The 24157-nt window shown below is 36.8% G+C and overlaps 1 protein-coding gene and 1 long non-coding RNA gene across 3 annotated transcripts in view; one reads left to right on the forward strand and one right to left on the reverse strand.

Annotated features, from left to right (window-relative positions):
* The window catches only part of LOC103787459 (uncharacterized), a 426173-nt gene extending 416864 nt beyond the window's left edge, over positions 1-9309 (forward strand). The window contains exon 8 of the long non-coding RNA XR_013525503.1: positions 7584-9309. This is a non-coding gene — a long non-coding RNA (uncharacterized LOC103787459). The remainder of the gene's footprint in view (positions 1-7583) is intronic.
* The window catches only part of LOC144578932 (uncharacterized), a 324136-nt gene that overhangs the window by 126283 nt on the left and 173696 nt on the right, over positions 1-24157 (reverse strand). The gene's annotated exons all lie outside the window — the stretch shown is intronic.

Genomic DNA, 24157 nt, shown 5'->3' on the forward strand with positions numbered 1-24157 from the left:
TATTTCCAAGGCAACAACAAAAAAATAGATTGCAGAACAAGCCTGTCTCTTGCAGACTGTTGGTTAAATAAAGTTTATAGTTTGCAAGAAACCAATACGAGGAAAACTTCCAAGCCTGAGTAAGTTACACTGGTCCACATCAAAAGAAACAGAAATGGAGCATTGAAAAATCCATTCTACTTCTTGCCATGTCTTAGAATAAAGGCTTCCACAACAGGATAACTAGTAGCTTTTGAAACAGCTTGCCAGGATTGTGTTAATGATAAAAATCAATTAGGCATTTAGATTTTATCTGCATTACATTTGAAACTACAGGGTCATTTTCTCTGAATTCTTTCTGATTAGTATCAGTAGTAGCATTTAATCAGCCCTCCTACAGTTCCAGTTTGAAAGATCAATGACAGTTTGGGCTTGCGCTGTTGTTGTCCTCTAAAATCCTGGAAAATATTCAGGCAGACAAATGTTACCTGCTTCACAGTTCTGTAAGAATCTGTCCCCACAGAGGCAGCAGTGTCACTGGGAGGCTTTGCAGGATTCTCCTGTCCCCATATTTTTCTAACAAATTTTTACTCATTTGAATGCTACTTTGAACTACAGAATTACTTTCATGCCTTCAGACTCTGCATTACATGTAGGGAGGAACAGTGATTAACTTACTTTTCCTTAGCAGCATCTAGCCCAATATATGGTATCCATAAATATCAGGAAAGTAAAATTAATCAATGGATTTATTAGTACTTGGATGGAGCAAGAAGATAGAATCCCAGGAAATCTTGAAAACCCCAGTAAAGTAGAAACCAAGTATTAATAAGCTTATTGGACACTTCCTTTAGGCTGAAATCTGGGAAAAGTTCCTCTCAGCTTGTACCTCACATTCCTTTATCCTGGTAAACAGTAACAGAATTAATACCTTTTTTTTTCCCCTGCTTCTAAAAGTCAAGTGCTTAATATATTTATGAATAGAAATTTATTTTGGGGGCTTATAAGATGGATAGAATTCCATGAAGAAAAGCAAAACGGATTTCCACTAGAGTCTGATAAGACACTCACCACTGAGGAATATGGTTCTCCTGATTCTGTTTCCCGGCTCCCTACAGAGTTTCTGCAAACCAGAAACTGCAGTAACCCCTGGAGCCACCAGCAACATGCATTTGAAATCCTTTTGGTTCTGTAGCTTGGTCTAGAACCCATTTATATAAGACTATTTCTGCCTTACAGTTCACTTCTACAGTTAATTATTATACTCTCTAAACTAAATAAATAGAATGGTGAGGCCCATGTCAAAGACTGTTCACAAATCATAAAAAAAAAAAAAAACGTGATGCAAAGTCTCCCTCAGAGTAAGCCTCACAGTATGATTCATGACTTCTAGGCTTTGCACTCAGGAGCTCTGGATACCCTATGACTGCACCAAAATAGTTCCTGGAGACCATCAATCAGGCCACACAGGTTTCTAGTTTCTGTTCCACTTTTAGGTCTTCCCACCATTGCGTAACATTCATCCACTGGGCATCTTTAAGTTCAAAATCCGTGCTATCTTCCAGCAAGGGATCAGAGTATACGCTATGTGGTTTAAGGTCCTGACATGAGGAATCCACAAAGCTAAGTTAAACCAAATGCCTGTACCTTTTATTAAGATGTTATATATGGCTCTGAGAGGCTAAGTATAAAGTTAACCTTTCATTAGGTAACTTCAGGATTTAACTTCGACCAAATACATCTATGTGGTCAAAGACCAGAGAAGACTGAAGAAAAAAGTGGGTGTAATAATCAGGTCTTGAAATGAGGAGTAATTTGTATGAGATCAGAGAAAGCCGGAAAAATAATTTTTAAAATTAGGTGAGGGTGGGGATTGAAGGTTTTACTTGTTCATTTTCACAGTGTAGGGAGTGATTTTTGAATGGCAGATCACTGTGTGAGTGATCATAAAATCAATTTTGTGGAGCACCAGCCAGCATTTTCTAATCAAACAGATAACTTTTAGTGACACTATGCATGTGTACAGTTAGAGGTCACAATATAAAATGTGTTTCTATAAAAAGCATGAAGCACATTGACCTAGAAGATGCATACTGTGTGCATTATGAGGTGGAAGAGGCTTTCTGAATCTTTTTTGGAACAAGTGAACATTGTCATTTCCTGACCTGAATGAATACAGCTCTTCTTGCCTCCAAAGGAGTCAACTGGTCTGTTGATCAGTTTCCCTGTTCTGCAGATGGGGCAGTTGCTATAGGTGAAAGAAGGTTGCCACGTGGCCTGAGGAATTATCTTAAACTTCCTATAGTGTTCACAATTTTTTAGATGAAGGACCATCTATCACCTACTTCAAAGATTGTCAAAGGAATAACCAAAGGCAAATAAAAGCATTCGACAATGATCCTGATACAGAACAGAAGACAAATAAATGTTTCCTTTCCTTTCAGCTTTTTTTTTCCAGGGGAAAAGATACCTTCTCCCATTTTCTGCTCTCCTCAAAAAGAGACAAGGTCACCTCTCACATGCTGCCCAGAGTTGGGACACTGTGACATTGTCAAATGCTCTTCTCCTGTCAATTTAATGAAGGATTATGCCCGGCCCCTCTTTCTGGTCAGCACAGCTTGCTTATGGAAAAACCAGAAAATATCTTAAGAGTGCTGAGAACCAACTCTGTACAAAAGCAATTTTCTCCAGCTGCTATGAGTGAGGGCAGCTGTAAATCACTCAATTCATTTGCATTTATACTGCTTTAAAAAAGTGATGGTGTTGGGGAGATGGGAGGGAAACTACCCAATGAGAAATGGTACTGCAGGATGGAACAGAAAATGTTCTCAAAATCACCTCTGTGTTTGCTTAACGACAGGCTCTTCCCTGTCACTGAGGGATTAGGGAGCAAGGGAAAGACCAGGTCATATCAAACTATCTCATAGAGTAGCTCTCAAAATTGAAATACCTATATATTAGAAATAATATCTACTCATTACCTTTACTTGATTTTCCTTTACAACAGGAAAAAATTACAGAAGGTTGCTTAGTAGTTTTGTAATGCCTGATACATAAAACCGAATAGAATACTCACAGTGTTACTTAATGGCCCTGTTGGCTTTTGCCATCTCAATGACATTTACTCAATCCCTGAGCAATTTAAGATAAGCTAAGCCAGCAGCTGGGGAGACCCCAGCTGTAACTTAGCCTGATGTCCTTGCTTCATCAAAGAGAAAGCCCATGGGGCCAGATCCAAGCATCCAAATTGAAAAAAACTATTTTCCACTACCAAGGACAGATAATCAGAGCTGTGCTAAACCCAGTCTCTGTGGCATTCTTACTTTCCCATTTGTCACTTGGGGGTAAACTGAGGTCATTCAAAGAATGTCACAGGAAATTTATTGAGAGGAGTCTTGCATTTACAGTAATTATTTTACTCTGGAAATGAATGTGTGTGGTCAGTGGAATCAGGCACAGGAGGCCTGTTGGGGCAACCTTCTGAGTCGATGCTGTCCAGGATCAGAATTAGCAGTGCCTGAGCCAGAATTATTTCCCATATAGTAGGATCTGTATTTCTTTCTGTTACTCATGGGAAATCATCAGAATGCTTTTTTTTTTAAATTTAGAAACATTATTTTAAGCATAAGAGAGAGAAAATATTCGGAGAAGTAGATAGAGCCCAATATCGGACCTCCTGAAATGTCCAGATTTATGTTCCACATATGCTGGGAAACAGGACCCACAGCTGTTTCACCATTTCTTCCTGAAGGTTTTTATTCCAACCACCAGTCTCAACCTCTCCTGCCTTTAAACCAAACTCTTCAAATGAGTACTCTTTAGCTTTCACGTCCACTGTCTTCTTTGAGTCACCAATTGGATCTTGCCAGCCAAGTTCGATTCTCTTTCCCTCCCTCTCTCCCTCTCTCTATATATACCTTTATATGTCTACAGTTTTCTCACTCTCCTTTTTATTTCTAGTCTTCTTGTTCTTCTCTTTGATCTTGGCTTTTTATTTATATAATTTTGCCTTCTTATTATATGATCTTAACACTTCTACCAATTTCAACTGTAAAATGTCATGAAATATACATTTGGTTCTTTTTTTTCCTCCTTAACTACATTTTTACCTTCAATATGTTCCTTTTCTTCTTCCTGTATATCCAAGGATAACTCTAATAACCTAGAATTTCTCCAAATGTTCTTTCCTCTGTCCAGAATGTCTCCTCATCTCTCCAGTCACATGAACACTAGAATTCAAACTCACCCCTCAGGACGCAGGTCAAGGAAAATGACATTGAAAAGCTACAAACAGAAAAGGCTGATCTTTTTGCCATATGAGGAGGAATAAAGATATTCTTAGATACATAAAAACTAAAAGAGTACTTTCTAAATATATTTCTGAGTAAAGACCTTGAAAAAATGTATTAAATAAGCAAAACTGAATCTGAGCAATAAATACCTCAAGAAGAGAGAAGACACGATGCAGGAAAACCAGTGGTCAGTTACAACAAGGAAAACTGGGGGTGCATCTAAATAACTGCTGATAATATCTATGAAATTATTTTTAAATTAGATAGAAGTGAGAAATATAAAACACAGTTATAATAATGACAATGATGATAATAGCAACCTAAAGCTAAAACTTCCAATTATTTCAGCAAAACCTGGGTGGTGCACTGAGAAAAGAGTGAGACTAGCAACGCAGGAAGTTAAAACAGGCTCAAATCTAAAGCTCTCTTGTTCAAAAAGAGAAGACTATTAATGCTATAATTCTTCATTTTGATAGGTAATTCAAACATGTCTTAAATATTTTAAAATAATTATTACTTGAATATACATGAGATGTATACATTTCAAACCACTTAAGGCACAAAAAACAAAGAAAATTAATTTAATTAAGGAAAGGGGGTTGGGAGAGAAAATTAAAATTTTAAATGTGATGTGCATAAATAATAAAGTGAAATAAACTAGTATCTTCCCAAAGGGACCAAACAGATCAGAAGTCATCATGAACATAAATAAATACAACTTACTTAATAAAGCCCCTTTCCCGGTGCTGTTACAATTTATTTAGGTTAAAAAATCGCTCTTTACTATTTCCAAAGGAGATATATAAAACAGAATGACATAAGAAAGTTAAAAATAAAGTCTAGGAAAAAAATGCATTAGTAAAATAAACTTTTGAAAATTAGAAATGATAATACTAGCTCAATATAAGTATGAGTAAAGAACACTGCTTCAAACCACGTATGAAGAAATACAAATGGCCGACAAATTTGAAAATATTCTCAGCCTCTTATGTTTTAAGAAATTCAAAACAAAATGATAAAGAGATACAATTTTGCATACATCAGATTGGCAAAGATTCACGTCTTTGAGAATATCCAATGTTTGCCAATACAGAAACAGGCCCACTTAAACATTATTTTGGCTACTACAAACTAAAACAACTTTTTAGTGTGCAATTTGGCAGTAGCTTTAAAATTTTTTTATACATACACTTTGATCTAAGTGCTTTATTTCCAGGAATTCAACCTAAGAATAAAATTATACAATGATGCAAAGATATATTTGCAAAGATACTCTTTGGTGCGTTTTTGTAGGGCAAAAACGTAGAAAGAACCCCTGTGTTCCTTAATAGTGGGCAAAATAGATATGTTTTTATGTATCCCTACAATAAGATACCAGAGAATAAGAGAATGGATTATATCTACATATAATCATATAGGAAAATGTCTAAGATATATATGGAAGCAAACAGTTAAGTTCATAACAATGCATTCATACTGTGATTCCATTTGCAATTTTAATGGGAAAATCTAAGTTACATCTAATTTTATCTATAACTTTTTGCACCTTTGTGAGTTTATCAACTAGGGAAACATATAAAGTCATATCTGATTTATTTTTCCATTCATCAAGCCTTAAATATCTTACCAGTAGAAAATCTACTATGTTCCTTATGCCTCCCACCATCCTAACATTAAATTGTAACAGCATGAAGAAAGGGGTCTTCCTCAAGTCTACTTCCAAATACCAGGTAAAGCAAGAGGATTGCAACATCTGATCAGCTCATCGGCATCAGCACTTTTGTCTCTGCCACAGAGTACTGCTCTTAAGCGCTGATCCCTATACAGTCTGATGGTCACTTGTCCACTTCTGAATTTATGCCTGGGCTTGTGCAGTCTGCATTAGTGACTGCATTGCCCTCCAACAGTGCAGATCTATCATTGCACACTCGCATGCTCAGATCTCATGCCCAAATCATAGCAGTTTGCCAGAGTATTAGGGCCATTAGAGCTCCCAGTCTCAGCCACAGTTGGTGTGTGAAACAGCCCTCATCTTTTCTGGGGATCCAAGCTCTGTTACACCTGACACAATCCTCACAAGCAATCTCCTTCCCAATGACCACCCTCTGAGATCCTTGGTGTCTTCTGATAGCAATAGATATGAATAAGACAATCTCAAGTCACCAGAGAAGTCAGAACAACATTTGAACTACAAAAATAAAGAGGTCACGTGGTCTGGCCTTTCTCCCATATTTGAATTCAACAATATTCTCACCAGCGCCTTTGCGTACCACTCAACCAGGGCAATGGATGGCTCACTTTTTCGTAACCACTTGAATGACATTAATAATAACAACATTTTCGAAGTGTTGTCTTTAACTCTAGATGTGGAAGAAGCTAGCATATACACATGTATACACACCCACACACACAACTTTATCATAAACATAGGCCAATTTATCAACTATTCAGTTATACTGAATTGACTTATTATTGTGACAAAATGATATTGCTTTAATTACTATGGTTTTATGGTATGCTGATGTATGGCAGGGTATATTTATTCATATTTCAATGTTGTTTTCAAATATTCTTGCCTACTTTGTCTACTTTATCTTTTTCTGAAACTTTAAAATCTTCTCACCAAGTTTTCCAAAATACCGTTTTAAGAACTTTGTGTTCCATTGGGTTTTTTAAATAATTTTTGAACAATTGGCATCTTTAAGATATAATTAGCATCTTTAAGATACTGAATCATTCTTTCCAGGAACACAGTATGTCTGTCTTTAGTCATCATTACAGTTTCATAATTGTCTTCAGACCTTGTATCCTTTCTATTAGGTATTTTATAATTTTGTTTCTATTGTGAATGGAACCATTTATATTTGCTTATTGCGAATATTGATTAGGAAAGCCATCGATCATTTTATGTTGATACTGTAACCAGCCACTTTGCTATTCTTTTGGTTTTAAATTTATTTTTATTTTCTAGCAAAATATATTGTTTTATTAATGGTGAAAATTGGCCTCTTTGCCAATCCCCGTAGCTTTTACTCAATTATTCTCTTCTTACTATATTAGCTTTAATATACACCACTAAATCGTATTGGGTATGCCAGGCATTCTTGTCTTATTTCTGGGTGTTTCCATTAGAAATGTTTCGGCTATGGGTAACTCAACTGAAGTTTCCCTTCCCTCTTTCATCCCTTCTTCTATAATTAGGAGTAAGTTGCTGGTTGTGATACAATTGCTGGATAAAACTGCCCAAACTGACTCAAGCTCTTCATATTTTTCTCTGCATCATCCTTACTATGTTGGTCTTTTTTCCTTTAGGCTCCTTCTTGGTTGCAACATGGCTCTTTCTCATAATCAAGGCAAAAAGATGAAAGACAAGTACGACCATCCGACACCACCTTTTATCAAGAAAGTGAAAGAGGCATTCTCAGAATGCACGGGAGACTTCCCCCTACAATTAGGCAAACAGAATTTGATTATATGACCACCTCCAACAGCAACAGTCAGAAAAGGAATATTCAACTAGACCTTGACCCCTAGAAAGGACATTGGTATTTTGCTAGCAAAAAAATGAGGAATGAATAATGGGTAGACAACGATATTGCCTGCCACATTGACATTCTAGGGGATGTTTAGTGATTCAGTAATTGTTATGATATGTACTGTAATTTTGTGATACAGAGTTTTATCAGCCTGAAGGAGCTGTATTCTTTTTTTTTTTTTTTTTTTTGAGATGGAGTTTCTCTCTTGTTACCCAGGCTAGAGTGCAATGGCGCGATCTCAGCTCACGGCAACCTCCGCCTCCTGGGTTCAGGCAATTCTCCTGCCTCAGCCTCCCGAGTAGCTGGGACTACAGGCACGTGCCACCATGCCCAGCTAATTTTCTTTTTTTCTTTTTTTTGTATTTTAAGTAGAGATGGGGTTTCACCATGTTGACCAGGATGGTCTCGATCTATTGACCTCATGATCCACCCGCCTCAGCCTCCTGAAGTGCTGGGATTACAGGCGTGAGCCACCGCGCCCGGCCAGGAGCTGTATTCTTTTCTTAACTTCATGACGCTTCCTAAAACCAGAAATGAATGTTAAATGCTATCAAGACCCCTGTGGTATCTATGAGAAGATAATATAATGTGTTTGATTTTTCAATTAATATGTTTAGAGTAATTGATTCCAATTGTTGAATAATTCTTGCAATCCTGGGATAAACCAAGCTTGGAATGTGGTTATTCTGTTAATCCACTATTGCATTTTAATTTGAAAATAGCACACTCATATTTTTTGCACTGATGCTCACAAGTGAAATTGATCTATAGTTTTTTTCTTTATGCTTCTCATCCAGTTATTTTCATGAGAGTCATGTAGCCAAACAGAGTGATTTAGGGAACTTCTTTTTCCATTTAAATAGTGTAAATAGAATTCCGTCCCTAAAAGATTTGATAGGACTCTTTCCACTAACTTGGGCTTGGTTGCCTTCTTAAGGTGATGAATCTGAAATTATATTTTCTATTTTCCCTTGTTTCTTAGTATCTTCAGGTTTTCTGTCTCTTCCTGAGATAACTGTTTTTGTTTTTGGCTTGTAAAATAATATGCTTTATATTCAATCTCTCTAATATATGCATTTTGTTAAAAATTGGAATCTAAATACAGTCACGTGCCAAGCAATGATGTTTCACTCAATGACAGACCACATATAAAGCCATGGTCCCATAACATTAAAATGGTCATGTTTTTACTGTACATTTTCTATATTAAGATGTTTTTTGACACACAAATACTTGCCGTTGTGTTGTAATTGCCTAGTGTTCAGTACAGTAACATGCTGTACAATTTTGTAGCCTAGGAGCAATAGGCTCTACCATGTAGCCTATGTGTGCAGTAGGCTGCACCATCTAGGTTTACATCTATGATGCTGGCACAGCAACATTGCCTAATGCCACATTTATCAGAACGTATCCCCTCATTGAGTTACACATGCCTGTATTACTTCATCAGTCTTGATATTCTGCTCATGTTTTCATTTTTCCCAAATAAATTATCAATTCAACATTTATTTGTTATTTAAAACTTTTTTAAAACTTCATGTGGATAATAGAGGGCATTTATTTTTATTTTGTTATTTTTAATAGTGGATGCTTGTTGTTTTGTGCTACCTAGCATCCAGCCACCCCTTTAATTCTCAGGTTAGCATGTGTGGTGGAGTTCCCACTGGAATGGCCTTGTCATACTCTCTGTTCACCTCAGAATACTTAGGGAATGGCCATGACTTAGACTTGGCCAATTCAATGTTCTTGTCCTAGATTTTGAATACTGAAGGAGAAACAAGGTATAGGGACAGTTGAAATGTTTACAGCGGTAAGAGCAATGATGTGGCGAGTACAGAGGTGAGGGCTTCAGCAAGATTCCAGTAGTGCCAGCGTCTAATAATAGCAACACACAATGTGATGCCTGAACTAGACCTTGACCATCTTTCCTGATGTCTGACCTGGGCTTTCTTGCATTTTGCCTGGATCTGCAGCCTATAGCTGATTCTGGAAGCTCCCTGCTATCTTCCAATACACTTCTCTACTGCTTAAAAGAGTCATGGTGAGTTCTGTTGCTTACAACCAAGAAGTTTTTACTGGTAATTTACAATTTCCTGTTTGATAGCTAGTAAGTGTTGTCTATAAAAATTCTACTTTATGGAAATTTAAGGAGATTATTTTTCTTTGGGGCCTAACACAAATTTTATTAATAGAACATTTTTGCTTATTCTCAGTTTATTAAATACAAGATGTTGTATATCTCACTTGTTTCTCATGTAATTCAAGTCTTTTTTTTTCTATTTGGTTTATTAGTTTCTAAGATAAGTGGGCTTAGGGCTCAGATTGTTATTGTAAATCTGGTCAGGTCCTGACCATCTCATTGGAGTATTCCCAAATGTTAGTATCTATAGGTGTTTCTCTTGGGTCAGCTTCTCCAGAGAAGAATCTTCTAGTTCCCTTGCCAAGAGATATGTAAGGCTGGCTGCCAAAATGTTGGCTGAAGAGTATTAAAAGAGGGCCAAGAACATCCCCACTAGAGATGTATGTTCTTTCAATCCTCATACTTGTTACACAATGCTTAACCTCTGGCCAAAGACAGGGCATTCTCACCACTCCATAGGAATAAGGTCCTGGGTCTTCTGAAGTATTGAGGAAAGTAAGCATCTAGTTATCTGGAAAGTAGGAGGGATGCTAAGGTTTAAGTAATCATTACAAAGGCTTCCAACCCCCTGATTTTAGCAGTGTCTCTCACTCCTTCCTGCCCAGCTTTTTCAGGATTCTATGATTCAAACAGCCTTGCTTCTAATTTTCATTTCCTCTTCAGGCATTTCAGCTTTCTCCAAAATGCAAAACAGGTTCCACTTACCTAACTGCTTTCATTTGTTCCAAATCCACTGACATCTCTAATTTATAGTCTCCCTCAGCTCTTTCCCTTTATGAAGATATTGTGAGCTAGTTAGATAGATGATAGACAGACAGACAGACAGACAGCAATATACATGACTGTATAGATGCCTGGATAGTGAGTTTCTCAATCTAGGTTTTTATTAGGGAAGGGAGATGTTTCTTTAGTTTCTTTCTTGCTCTCTTCTTGTCTTCTTTTGTAGTAATAGTTTTATTTTCTCTTTTCTAGTTTATATAGTTTTTTCTCTGAAAGTCAGACAGGGCTTAGAATAAAGTAAGAAAAAAGAGGCATGTGAAGTGTAAAATGTAAGGAGGCACATACTGTCAGGTTCCGACCCTGATCTTCAAGACCATGAGAATGAATGTCTCCTCATACCTTACAACCCAGCTGCCTGCCTTTCTTACCCTCCTCCTGACTCTGCTGAGGGCATTTCCTTGTCTACAGTGCAGTTAAAATAGAGAACTCAAACAGAAAATCATTCATAGTATTACTGGACTGAGAAGTCAGATGATGGAATTTGAGCCTGCCAGCATAGCTGGAAGTGAATAGAGTAAGAAAAAAATGAGTCACAGAGGAGAACCTACAAAATCTGCATGCAAACGTCCCTCAAATTCTCTGTGGACCACTGAACAAAGTATGCATGGAGTGAGGTTCCAGGGAACACAAGACAAGATTCAACACCCCTCTGAAAATTATAACAGGATCCAAGGCCTCAAAAACACATAATATCCAATATTCAGAAAAAGTACATTTAGATTTGCAAAAACATGACCTATGATAAAGAGAAAAATTAGTTAATAGAAATAAAACTACAAATGCCCCCAATGATCCAAACAGAGTTAAGAAATAAGGACTTTAAAATAACAGTGATAAATATGTTGTAGAAGCTATAGAAAAAAAATACAATGGGCAAAAAAATGGGAAATTTCAGGAGCAATATAGAACTTCATATACTCTAACACTATTTCATGCATTGAAATTAAATAAGACAAAATGGAAATTCTAAAACTTTTTTATTATACTTTAAATTCTGAGACACATGTACAGAACATGCATGTTTGTCACATAGGCATACACATGCCATAGTGATTTGCTGCACCCATCAACCCATCCTCTACATTAAATAGTTCTACTAATGCTATCCCTTCCCTAGTCCCCCAATCCCCCAACAGGCCCGGTGTGTGATGGTCCCCTCCCTGTGTCCATGTGTTCTCAGTGTTCATCTCCCATTTATGAGTGATAACATGTAGTGTTTGGTTTTCTGTTCCTGTATTAGGATGTTTGGTTTTCTGTTCCTGTATCTGAGAATAATGGTTTAGCAACTGAAATATTTGTTGGATGGTATTTTAAGCAGACTGGACACAACAGGAGAAAATAACAGTGAACATGAACAGAAGTCAATAGAAAATTTTCTAAATGAAGCACAGTAAAAAATAAATAATTTTAAAATGTTAAGAATTAAAGCATTCAATGACAAGTAGTTGAATGTTTGTTAAGTTGCTTAATGCCGCTGTATTGATAATCCCAGAAAGAGAGGGCAAAGCTAATAGGGCATAAAAATACTTAAAGAGATTGTGCCTGAATTTTTTGTAAAACTGTTCAAAAACAGCACATTGGTAATCCAGGAAGACTAAGCAGTTTAAACACAAGGAAAACTACACATAGTCACATCATAGTCCAACTGATAAAAAACAAAAATAAAAGAATCGTAAAGAAACCAAGGGAGAGGGGCACATGACATGTGGTGCAATAGTGACAGTAATAAAGCTGACTTGCCTCCCAGAAACTATGGAGGCCTCAAAATAAGACAACAGTATCTTTAAAGTGCTGAGAGTAAAGAACTGCCAACCTAGAATTCTATACTCGTGGAAAAATACTTTAAGACTGAAGGTAATATCAAATCATTCCTAGAAAAAAGCTTAGATACATTGTTTCCTGCATTACCACATTACAAGAAATGCTAAATAAACTTCTTCAGACAGAGGCGAAATAAAATATCAAACTGAAATGTACCTCCGGAGTAAGGAATAAAGAACAATGCAAATGGTCAGTATGTAAGAAAAAATAAAAGACTAGTTTTGTTTTTTAAAAAAATTATTTAAAATCAGTTGGATTGGGAAAATGTGGCACATATACACCATGGAATATTATGCAGCAATCAGAAATGATGAGTTTGTGTCGTTTGAAAGGACATGGATGAATCTGGAGAACATCGTTCTCAGCAAACTGACACAAGAACAGAAAATGAAACACCGCATATTCTCACTCATAGGCGGGTGATGAAAAATGAGAACACATGGACACAGGGAGGGGAGTACTAAACACTGGGGTCTATTGGGGGAAAAGGGGAGGGCCAGCGGGAGGGGGAGGCAGGGAGGGATAGCCTGGGGAGAAATACCAAATGTGGGTGAAGGGGAGAAAGGAAGCAAAACACACTGCCATGTATGTACCTATGCAACTGTCTTCCATGGTGTATATGTGCCACATTTTCCCAATCCAACTGATTTTAAATAATTTTTTTAAAAAACAAAACTAGTCTTTTATTTTTTCTTACATACTGACCATTTGCATTGTTCTTTATTCCTTACTCCGGAGGTACATTTCAGTTTGATATTTTATTTCGCCTCTGTCTGAAGAAGTTTATTTAGCATTTCTTTGTAATGTGGTATTGCCCCCAAACCTAAAATGCAATAAAAAAAAAATTTTTTTTTAAAAAGTCATTTAAAAAGTAAAAGTATTTCTAAAAGAAGCTAATATTTCTATGTTGCTTCAATTAGTTTTGGGAGTCATCTTGGAATGTAATTTTTTAAAAAGCAGCAACTAGCTAAGTATGCATGCATTTTGAAATAATAATAATAAATTGAAACGCTATGAGAAATTAACTTAAAAAAATCATTGTTAAAAATTCCGGTTGTTCAATGGAGATTTTTGGAAGTCTTTCTTTTAAGCTATGTACCCAAACTCACAAACATACAAGCTAAGAATAAGACTATCTGAAAAAAATAATAAAATATTATTATGGAAAACATCAAAAAAATAAAAAATAAAAGTCAGTTGCCTCTTGGAAGCTAAAGATAAGAATGTTACATAGGGGTTATAACTTATAGCAACAAAATGTATGACAATAATAGTACCAAAAAATAGAAGTTTAGATTGAAACATTGCTGAAAGACTCTTACTTCATAAGTAAAATTACATTATATTCATTCAAGATATACAGTGATAAATTAGGGATTTATATTATCTCTAGAATGAACACTAAAATAACATGTACAGATGTCCTGAGAAATCAAGAAATCATCCTAGAACACTAGGTGTCAACCAGCAATGTTCTGAGCACCAGTGGCATCATCCCAGGCCTGGACCTTCCTACCAAGGCATTAAGTCATGGCCTAACCCTTTGTTTGTTAGAGTTCAGAAAACAGTGTCTATATGTAAAGAGGAAGAAGTGGCGACATATGAGATATTTAAGAAACCATCTTATTTCAGTCATTCTGTGAATGATACCCAGTTCACATTCTGATGGCCCTCTGTGATCTGCATAATTATACTACACTGTTGTTGGGATATAATTTCTGGCGGCAGTTGAAAGAATCAGAGAAATCTTGGACACTGCTGTAGTGGTGTATGTGAACCACTCGGTTCCATCCAGAATAAGTTTGCTTAGTAGGACCACTTGAGTACGACTCAGCTATACTCAGCCACATGCATAGGATAAGTATATCCAGTCACTATGCACATATGTGCCTTAGGCACTAACACAGAGAAGTAGTAGTTTGGCAAGCTTCAAATATGTGTTAGTCAATCAGTTCACAGATAGAAAGCAGCAAATAGGTAAACATTTTTTTAGTGTAGGGACTCTCATGCACCCAAAACAACGTTTCAATAAATGCTATCATCTAAGAAAAAAAAAAGTACTTTGTCGTAAAATGGAGTAGCACTACAAGTAATTACAGACACATGAGCTAACTTTGGGAAGCATTACAGATGCCTGATTTATCAGAGATCAATGGATTCAGTGATTCACTGAGGAGCTTTAACAGTAGCAATATCTTCAAATTTGCTCTATATGAGTCTGTAATTATGATGTGTGTGAATTATAATATGTGTGCATGAAAAACATAAACCTACGAGCCACAAGTGGAAAACAAATGAATATTTTTATCAATTTGTGTCTGTGGGAATTAAAGCCAGAAAAAGAAAATCAAATTCTCTTCTTCTCCTTGCTCTCTCCCACTTACAAAGCATTGTCTGCCCCCTGCTATCAAGACAAAAGATGATACACTTGAGATCCCCTTATGGATTAAATATTGGGATGCTGCTCACTTGTAACTATTACTTATAACTATCTTTCCTAAAAAATTAACTAGTCTCAAAATTTTATTCCCTAATTAGGAAAAGCAGGTTGGGTTTTGACTTAGGTCTTATTTAAAAAAAAGTCCTAGGTCCTCTTTCTTAAGGAAATTATCTTCCTCAAGAAGTTGTTTTTCACCCTCCTTTTATATGTGATATTAGAGTCTTCAGTGTATTTTAGAAAGAGCGATGGAATGACAAACGCAGTCTGAGAATGTGGATTATAGCTCTGCTCCACCTTTCTGCCTTTCCCTGTGTGAGTTTGGGCAATTCTCTCCATTTTTCTGAATACCTGTTTTCTCATCTGTAACATGAAAACTTTCCATTGAAGCAGTGATACTCAAACTCTTTCAGGTCATTTATTCTTTGGTGATAGTAAACCTTTCAGGAGAAAAATACACAAAGCTGGACAAATGTTTCTCCTCTTATATTTTATTATTATTTCCTAGAGGCTAGCATATTCTAAGATCAAGCTAACAATGAAACAGACATTTTTATAATGTTATCATTTAGTTGATAAGGAAGCTCAGTGTCTCATTATCTTATTGGTATTTCACTCAGAAGCCAGAATTCCTGGTGTCTTGCCTTTCATTCTCCTCTATGTACAAAAACTGGTTTATTTTTCCTCTCCAAAAGAGAACCAGACAAAGGAGAGAATAATCACGAGCCAGGTGAAATGCCAAAACAGACAAGGAGATGAGAACTTTGGAGAAAGAGAAGAGGTGAAAGGCACCTAGGGACTGAGATAGAAGGGATATAGAACATAAATAAAATTATTACTGTTGACAGAGATGGGCCCACACGGGATACCCTAAATATCTAAGAGAGAGGCCCTTTTTTTCTGAACAGGAAATAGACTCACCAATTTCTTATCACTCTTTGAACTGACTATGGGTTGGACAATATGACATGAACCTTATTCTTCAAGGGTGTGTATGTGTATGTGTATGTGTATGTATGTGACCTGATTCTACTCTTCTCCCCAGGAGATCCCTAGATTCCTATGTGGAAGACCAGGATTGAGAAAGAGCTATCTGTGAAACAAACCAACCAAACAGTTGCTTTTCTGGCTTTTCCACCTCCCTGCCCTCACACATCACACATTTACACATTTAGTTTCAGGGGTTCACAAAACCCTAATGTCCACCTACGTCTCCCAGAATGAGAACCTTTGCATTACATAATAGCTTAATTCCTACTTTTTCTAATATCCAGAGTCTAGCCTATATTTGCATAGACTTCTTTGAAGTAGAAAAGCTAGGCTTTTATGTATGGAGAAAATAAAAACAAAGAGACTAAATAGCTCTGCTCCATAACACATACGGCAAATGGAGAATCATCAATCACTTAAGCTCATCAGAGAATTGTGCTTACCTTCATTGCTTGAACTAACTTTGCCACTTCTAGAAAAAAAAAGGAAAGAAAGAAAAATATGGGGATTCATACTGGACAAAACTGAACCAGGGAGGGCAATGAACTGAATATTCAATAAAAATCCCAGATGACACTCCAGGTTTTTTCCAAGGAAATCATCAACTCCAATCACCAGAGCCCTCACTGGAATGGCCAGTCCATCTCCCTACCCTGCACATTTAATCAGCACCCGTGTGTTCCAACGTCAATATTCTTTTTGTGAGCTAAATTTTATTCTGAAGAATTTCAAATGCAACAAAAGTTGATCCATAGCAAAGATCAAAGAGCTGTTTAACAGCTGTGATAAAGGAAATTAAAGCAATTGGACACTCCTTCTATTGGGAATTCAGCTGTTTTCACTAAGACCCACACATACCAGTGCACTAGAAGAGCTGACAACACACACATGGAAATAAATGTTGAAGAAGTTAATCTACCCTTACATTTGGAATTTAGGGAAAAAAAGGCAAAATACTTTTAGAAAGAAGCTAATTTTTATTTTTAAAAGTCTTAATCCCCTCTTGAGAGAAATCAACTGCTCCAAAAACCACTGAAAAACCCTCAATACTTTTTTGACATAGAAATACAAACCATTTTGTAATGCCAATGATGCCAACTTTTTAGGTTTACTGAATTTTTTAAAGAGTAACTAGTTGTTATTGCTCACTGGACTAGAGTATACGTACCAGGCAGGGTCTTGAAAGAACTAATTATCACATTTTACTCACCAAATGTGACAACTGAAGAGAATTTAATAAAGCAGGTATTTACTAGATGTATTAGTCAAGATTCTTTAAAGAATATAATATATATTTTATACTGATAGAGAAATATTATTTTATACCAATAATATATATTTTATACTGATATAGAAACATATATTAATATATATTTTTATATATTGAATGTTATATAGTTACTATATATAATAGTTATATATTATATAAAATATATAACTATAGTTATTACATATAACTATATTAACTATAATATACAATATATAGTTACATATGATATATAATTATATATGTAGTTATATATATTACAGTTATAGTGTGTATGTGTGTTTTATATACACTTTATACACACAGCCTGAAAGTAATTTTAAATATGTAATACTCTATATACATATATGAGATTTATTACAATGACTTGGCTCATGTGATTATAAAGGATAAGAAGTCCCAAGATCTGCACCCAGTAAGCTGGAGGCCCAGAAGAGCCTATTTGCAGTTCCATTCTGAGACTAGAAGCCTGAAAATCAAGAGAGCCAAATGCGTAAGTTTCAGTCCAAAGTCCAGACCCAGGAAGAACCAGTGTTTCAGAATGAGTCTGAAGTCAAGAAGGCACTAATGCCACAGCTCAAGAAGTCAGGCAGGAGTTTCCTATTAAACAGTCTTTTCGTTCTGTTCAGGCCTTCAGCTGATTGGATGAAGTTCACCTGCATTAGGGAGGCTAACCTGGTTTTCTTCACCAATTCAAATATTAATCTCACCCAGACACACCCTCACAGTCATACAGAATAACTTTTGAACAAATGTCTGGACACCCACCCTATCTCCCAGTAAACTGACACACAAAACTAACCACACAAGGTATTGACTGAATTTAAGAAAACCAAATGCTCTGGGGTTAGAAATAGCACCCATATCCTGGTCTGTGAATAGTAAAAAGTCATTACAATCCTGGGCCTGAAGGAGGGAGACCTCAGCACATCCCAGACAGTTTAAGGGATGCCTAGGAACTGAAACTTTGATAGGGAAGGAGCAAAGGAATAAATACTTCTAGAGATCAGCTTCCCCCAACACAGAACAAGATGGCAAAGAATGGATACTGAACATGGATAAGCAACATATATATTGCTGGCCTAAAGCAAGAGTCATATGTACATTGTAGAATCCACGTGGTAGCTTGAATTACAGCTATAACCCTGCTATAAAATGAAATACAGATACTGAGCCTCATCCACATTTATCAAATAAGAACTTCTGAGGCCAAATGACAGAGATGAGTACATATTTAAGATTCTACAGGCGATTCTTTCCTACATCTCTGATTTAAGGACACTCCCTTGAAAGACGCTTGTTTTTATCTTTATCTAGTTATTTGGGGATCACACCCTATTTCTCAGGTTTTGAGTAACCCTAATATGAAATGCTTGGAACTGGAAGTATTTCAAATTTGTTAATTTTTGGATTTTGGAATATTTGCATATATATAATGAGGTATTTTGAAGACAGAACTGAATCTAAACACAAAAGTAATCTGTTTTACATACCCCTTTTACACGTCGATTGAAAGTAACTTTATACGACAGTTTTCATACCTTTGTGCATGAAACACAGTTTGCACACATCAGAAAGCCACCCGTGTGGACGACCTGTAGTTTGGCATCACCATTGTTCCTAACTCTGAATGTATATGCTACTGATAAGCAGTAAGTTCTTATACTTATTCATTATAAGTACTTAACAGTTAAATAAAAATGACGTACCATTAATACAAGAAAAAAGATGTGTTCAGGTAACTAAGCAGCACAGTGTCATCCTCAGAGGACCCGCATCAGCTGTTAGACCACAGCAACACGGGGCAACGGCAGGCTGTCTCCCCTACAATGCTGTGTTTAGCTACAAGTTTACTGTACGCTGTATTTTGGTTTTAGGTGAAAAGAAACATCAGAAGCAGTTGAGGAATAAGGAAACGGGACCTTAAGAACGAGGAAGCATTCTGCTGGGTGACTTTTTAAATGTTTCTCCCAGAGTCACTGCCCTTATTAACAAACACCTCCTTATTAAAATAAAGGAGGTATTTACAAGCTATATTAGTCAAGGTTCTCTAGAGAAAATACATACATACCTATATTATACTATATATATAAAATGTTTTATGTGTGCTTAATATACATACATGTAGATATGCTGTTTCATGTAGATATTCTACAAATATATGCTTTATATGCACTTTATATACATACCCTGAAGGTAATTTTATACAATATGTAATATGTGTATATACATATGAGATTTACATGATTTAAAGTTTTTGTCTTAGACATCTCTGACTTTATAAATACTGACCTGATTTCTTATTCTGTTATGAATGCATGCTGCTCCAGCCCTTCACTAGGCCCATGACACCTTTTTGCCACACTGTCTACAGGCACATTTTCTGCAGTGTTTACAATGTCATCTTCATCATCACTATTATCCCAATCACCTGGATTCAGAACCATTTCAGCTATTTAACCATCAATGAATGAATGAATAACTGGAGCCTCCTTGTCAATGTTAGAAACTTCTTTGGTATTTACTTCTTCCAGATTACTGATGGACTCTGAAGGCATAATGTTTGCTCATATAAGAAGGTAAGACATCGGCTGGGCACGGTGGCTCACACCTGTAATCCTAGCACTTTGGGAGGCCGAGGTGGGTGAGATTGATGAGGTCAAGAGATTGAGACCATCCTGGTCAACATGGTGAAAGCCCGTCTCTACTAAAAATACAAAAAATTAGCTGGGCACGGTGGCGCATGCCTGTAATCCCAGCTACTCAGGAGGCTGAGGCAGGAGAATTGCCTGAACCCAGGAGGCGGAGGTTGTGGTGAGCCAAGATCACGCCATTGCACTCCAGCCTGGGTAACAAGAGCGAAACTCCGTCTCAAAAAAAAAAAAAAAGGAAGGTAAGACATCATTTTTTTCTTACTTGAAATGCAGAATCCTTCAAAGCCACCACATTGTTCATCATCATGACCGAACATAGTCTCAGACCAGAGGTTGTACAAGGCACATGTAACTCTGTCTTCCATCATCGTGCTCTAGGTGTTGCAACAGCATATATGGCATCCTGCATGCTAAGCTGTCTGAAACACTTCCACACCGGTACCTCTGTTCCCCGTTGTTAGCATGCTGTTCAAGAAGGTGTTTTCCATATTTACTCTTCATTTATCTCAGAATACCCTGGTCACATGGCTGAATTAATGAAGTCACATTTGGGGAAAAGTACATGGCATAAGTATTATTTTTTATGAGAGTATCAGCTAGAGGATGAGGAACAGTTGTCAAGTAATAACAAACTACTGCAGTCATTCTGCAGTCCAGATTCCCAGCAATGAGCACAAGCTGCTAGTACATAGTATTTGTGAAATTAATCAGAAAAGATGTCTGGCCAAGTTTGGTGGCTCACATCTGTAATCCCAGCACTTTGGGAGGCCCAAGTGGTAGGATCACCTGAGTACAGGGGTTCAAAACCAACCTACACAACATAGGGAGGCCCCATCTCTACAAAAAATAAAATAATAAAGGCAGAGTGGCATATGTGTGTAGTGTCAGCCATTCAGGAGGCTGACCCTTGGAGTCTGCGGCTCCAGTGAGCTGCAATCACACCACGTCACTCCAGCCTAGGCAGCATAGTGAAACCCTATCTCAAAGAAAAAGAAAAGATGTCCTTGGTGATCCCTGTCTTTTTGTCAACATGATAATGTACTGGTAGAAATTCACTCCATGAAAACAGGAAGGATGCAAGCTTTTGCATATCACAGCAATTTACACTTAGGCATGCCTGCTACATTAGCACGTCTCAGCAGCAAGGATATTCTTGGCATCCTTAATTCCTTAAGGGGCTGTCTCTTCAGCTATAGTCAGTGGCTCTCTGTGGCAGTAACACCAAAACAGTGATGCTTCACTGCATTATAAACTTGTTCTGGTATCATATTTTCATCAGTGGCAAACTCATCAATGAATTTCTCCACTGTTCTATAATTAGTAGATGCTTTATCACCACAAGTCTTAAAAAATTCAATCTCATGTCTTAAGTTTCTGCAATCAGTCTGCTGAATACTTATAGTTGTCTTCAATCTTCAGTTCACTGTTACAGATCTTTGCTTGTTTCACGATCAGTATACAATTAAGTGGCATGTATTCACTGCAGTGATGACAGATCTACTCTTTCAACACACAATGGAGATTTTTGTTTTTAGCTTTATGCAGTGTTTTTCTATTTTTCATTGATTTCTCTCCATCTGTTTCAGCATAAAATTTCAAAAGTGTGTACTTCTGTATCTTCAAGTCATACAGAGTGGTCATTCCAACACCATACTCTCTTATGAGGTGTTTCAAACTTACACCACTGTCCACTTTCTCCTACAGCTTGACCTTCTGTGCTATATATTATCATAAATGCTTCCTCTTTGCTTATCACTACCCATAGGGATATTTGTAGACATTTTCAACAATGTTTTTACACCACAGAGAAGAGAATAAGCAAAAAACAAAACAAAACAAAAACCCACAATGAGTAATGTGCATAGGTCTTGGCCCCATGTGGAGCACTGTGGTGAACCTACCATTGGCATGTCCAGCCTGCACACATGCCATTATTACACTTCTAGGGCATGCTTGCATGGGGAATCTGTTTGCACAGCAAAGTTGTATCATGGCTGAAGGGGACTGGGAGGGTCTTTTTTCCCTTGAGAATGCTGAATCAACTGTGTGATATGCACCTGTGTTTTTACTATAAACCATCACAAAAGGTCAGGTGTGAAATTTGCCATTTGTGACATAATGCCAGTGCTCACAAAGTTTCAGATATTGGAGCATTTGAAATTTTGAAATTTCAGATTAGAGGTGCTCAACCTCTTATTCTGCCGAAGAATTATTGTTTCCCCAATAATATTATTCTCTGGGAAATAGTATTGGAATAATATTGTTTCCCAAATTTTTAGCATTGTGTTTACATGATGCTTAAAAAAAAACCTTTCTTTTTGCCATTAAGGTGACTACATTGATTATTGATGTTATCTTTTATGTTCATACAGTCCAAGTCATCTTAGTGTGAAACTTACATGATAGTAGAAACAGTATAGCTACATACTTTTCCACTATAATTATGCACCCAAAACAAGAAGAACTTCCCTAAATTTTGAAATCAGAGTCAGCAATCAATTGTTGCATTCAGGAAAATTTTCTCAGCTCATCATTTTACCTAAGGATCTTTTAGTCTGAAGTGATACCTTCTGTTAGTTCTTTCCTGCATGCTGGTTTCTTTTAAATCATCAAAAAGGCTACAGTTTCCTCAGACTTTCTGAGAAGTAAGAGATCTTGAAAACATGCTCTGCACGCACGTGACTGTGAGAATCATGAGAGGATAAATAGAAGAGTACCTTTTTTTTTTTTCTTTTGAGATGGAGTTTCACTCTTGTTACCCAGGCTGGAGTGCAATGGTGCAATCTCGGCTCACCGCAACCTCCGCCTCCTGGGTTCAGGCAATTCTCCTGCCTCAGCCTCCCGAGTAGCTGGGATTACAGGCACGTGCCACCATGCCCAGCTAATTTTTTGTATTTTTAGTAGAGACGGGGTTTCACCATGTTGACCAGAATGGTCTCGATCTCAACCTCGTGATCCACCCGTTTCAGCCTCCCAAAGTGCTGGGATTACAGGCTTGAGCCACCGTGCCCGGCCCAGAAGAGTACCTTTAACATACAAATCCACAGGTGAGTGCTTTCATGTATTATCCCAGTAAGTCTGTGCAACTGTTCTAAATCATAGTCATCATTACAGTATTTTTTAAATGACCAACTTGCTAATCAAAGACTAAGTAATTTGCTTTGGGTCTCACATGTATTAAGTAGTCATAACTATGGTATGCATAGTCTGTAGACTTTTGGCTACTCTATACCCGCCCTCATTAAGATAGAAGGTTGGAAAGAAGGCTACATTAGCCACAGAGATGGCATTTAGGTTTCGGGAAGCATTTTCTAATACCTCCACAACAATTAGATATCTTCTGCAGTATCTGTAAGGTGGGACATACAAGAAGTTTCTGTGTTTGGGGAACAGCTGGTTTCAAAACAGGTTTCATAATTACCCACAACAAGAATCACAGGGTCATGGCACAGCAAACTCTATGCCTTAGTCTAATCCTTGAGCTGAAAAGGTCAAAGAGATCTCAACTGCCAGCACTAATAGAAGATCCATGCTACACAGCAGGGTAAACAGGTGACAGGCACAAAAATGAAGGAGGAAATTAGCAGAAGCCCATCATTTCAGATCAAGTGTGTAAACATTTATATAAGACCAGTAATCCTCTTAAATGCATGATCATTTATTATTTTTATTATTACTGAGAAGTCATCACTTTGAAGACATTGATCCTTGCGTTCTTGCAGCGTATGCGGCTATAATACAAATATAGATTTATAGTATTTACTGCAGCATTTGCAGTTATAATACAAATATAGATTCATAAAATTTGCTATCTTGAGAAATAGTAAATGGCACAGGAGAAATGAAGAATCTAAAAACAGACAAATTTGGTCTGTCTTGGTGTTTCCATTTACTTGCTGTATGACCTTGAATGAGTCACTTGATGTTTCTGGCCTTTATTTTCTTCACCTAAATCAAAGTTACAGTTATGAAAGTAACACATATATTTTCCTATGTGTCAGAAGCTCCTTTAGAAGTTTTACAAGGATTAATTTATTTAATGATCACAATAACCTTATAAGCTAGACACAATTATTATTTTTATGAGTACGAGAGTCCAGATCCAAATGGAAGCTTTTATTGCCTCCAAAGATCAGCTCTTACACTGACTATCTAAATGCCTATGCCATTTGGGGGTTGTAATTATTAAGATAACATATTTTAAATGCCTATTAGTAATCAATAAAGGTGAGCTTCTTTATGTAAAAGAAAATCACGGATG

The sequence above is a fragment of the Callithrix jacchus genome, chromosome 13 (genome assembly GCF_049354715.1).
Source record: "Callithrix jacchus isolate 240 chromosome 13, calJac240_pri, whole genome shotgun sequence".
Taxonomy (NCBI): domain Eukaryota; kingdom Metazoa; phylum Chordata; class Mammalia; order Primates; family Cebidae; genus Callithrix; species Callithrix jacchus.